Below are 2500 nucleotides of genomic sequence, written 5' to 3' on the forward strand. Positions count from 1 at the left end.
CACACAAACAATGGCAGGAATGAAAGACACAGGTCTGCCACAAGCATGGAATCAGAGCGCCGCCTGTCATGAGCCAAAGGTGCATCCTGACGTGGCAAATCAGATGATGCCGCAGGCATCCACTTACTATAATCACAATCAACAAACCGGCCGCCGCCGCCGCCGCCCCCCCCCCCCCCCCCCCCCCCCAATACACCTTTCCTTACAACAATGTGTACCTTAACCTAACCCATATTGCGCCTTAACCTAACCCATATTGCGCCTTAACCTAACCCATATTGCGCCTTAACCTAACCCATATTGCGCCTTAACCTAACCCATATTGCGCCTTAACCTAACCCATATTGCGCCTTAACCTAACCCATATTGCGCCTTAACCTAACCCATATTGCGCCTTAACCTAACCCATATTGCGCCTTAACCTAACCCATATTGCGCCTTAACCTAACCCATATTGCGCCTTAACCTAACCCATATTGCGCCTTAACCTAACCCATATTGCGCCTTAACCTAACCCATATTGCGCCTTAACCTAACCCATATTGCGCCTTAACCTAACCTATATTGTCCCTTAACCTAACCCATATTGTCGCTTAACCTAACCTATATTGCGCCTTAACCTAACCCATATTGCGCCTTAACCTAACCCATATTGTCCCTTAACCTAACCCATATTGTCCCTTAACCTAACCTATATTGTCCCTTAACCTAACCTATATTGTCCCTTAACCTAACCCATATTGTCCCTTAACCTAACCTATATTGTCCCTTAACCTAACCTATATTGTCCCTTAACCTAACCTATATTGTCCCTTAACCTAACCTATATTGTCCCTTAACCTAACCTATATTGTCCCTTAACCTAACCTATATTGTCCCTTAACCTAACCTATATTGTCCCTTAACCTAACCCATATTGTCCCTTAACCTAACCGATATTGTCCCTTAACCTAACCTATATTGTCCCTTAACCTAACCTATATTGTCCCTTAACCTAACCTATATTGTCCCTTAACCTAACCTATATTGTCCCTTAACCTAACCTATATTGTCCCTTAACCTAACCTATATTGTCCCTTAACCTAACCTATATTGTCCCTTAACCTAACCTATATTGTCCCTTAACCTAACCTATATTGTCCCTTAACCTAACCTATATTGTCCCTTAACCTAACCTATATTGTCCCTTAACCTAACCTATATTGTCCCTTAACCTAACCCATATTGTCCCTTAACCTAACCCATATTGTCCCTTAACCTAACCCATATTGTCCCTTAACCTAACCCATATTGTCCCTTAACCTAACCTATATTGTCCCTTAACCTAACCCATATTGTCCCTTAACCTAACCCATATTGTACCGTAACCTAACCTATATTGTACCTTAACCTAACCTATATTGTACCTTAACCCAACACACGTTGGGCCTTAACCTGCTCTGTAATTGTCATACGACGCGTTAAATTAGTGTAGTGTTGCCTAACTGCAACCCCCGCAATATAGTTTGCTACTCGCACTGCCCGGTCCCCAGAGTATCGCTTCATGTTAAACACCTTGCAGCTATACACTGTAATGCGGATGGCAGCAGGACGTACATGCTCAATGCCCTTCGCAGTTGTTCATTGGCATTCGCATGGCGAAGCACAGCCTACGTTGTGGTACGGCTTGTGTCAACTGTCCGCTGATGTTGTACGTCCAAATCACACACTGTACTGCACATTGGTCCTCATGTACTGAATGATACATCGTGGTACATGTGTGACCGTACCACGACTGCGCCAACAACGGCGAACCATACGGTCCAAATATTGTGCACTCAGCTACGTGTCGTCTCCCTATAAGAGCTGGATTGAAGTATGGTATGCCGTGGATGGCGATCAGCATGAGCCGTCTGTTGATGTAGTGGCGCGTGTTGTCAGACGTAGTCGTCTCTTCTCACACACCGTGATAGCATGGTGCACTGCGTTCCACATCTGCGACATGCGACAGAGGCCGGTTGACAGTCGTTCGCGCAATGGACATCGCATACGTACGGGGGCCACCTTCCACGTGTTCGCGAAGCGTGCACATGTTGTTGCGTGTATGTGGGCAGACATAGTGTGTCGTGACACCTGACACAGGCATGCAACAATCGTTGAATTTGCAAATGGCGATGGACGTCTACGTTTGCTGGTGACGTTACGCAAATGAAGAACTGGTAAACCGTTGTGGTGCGGTTGTTCTCGCTAGAGGTGAATCAGTGATGGCGACGATCGGTTGAGCTACCAACCGGTTGTTTCAGCGATACCCACCATGCCCACGAACGTGAATGGCATGTGGGTGTGAAGCGATACGCGGCGGTGGCTGGGTGGGACCGTCCCCGGCCGGTGAGGGGGGGCCTCCCGGCGTGCTGGCCGCGCGGTGCGTGGGCGCACGCGCTACAGCCGGCTGGTGGGGGCGGCCAGTGGCAGGCGCGCCGGCCGACGGAGGCGGCAGGCGGCGCAGCTGCGCGCCGGCGCA

Source organism: Schistocerca serialis, unplaced genomic scaffold (genome assembly GCF_023864345.2).
Source record: "Schistocerca serialis cubense isolate TAMUIC-IGC-003099 unplaced genomic scaffold, iqSchSeri2.2 HiC_scaffold_604, whole genome shotgun sequence".
Classification (NCBI taxonomy): Eukaryota; Metazoa; Arthropoda; class Insecta; order Orthoptera; family Acrididae; genus Schistocerca; species Schistocerca serialis.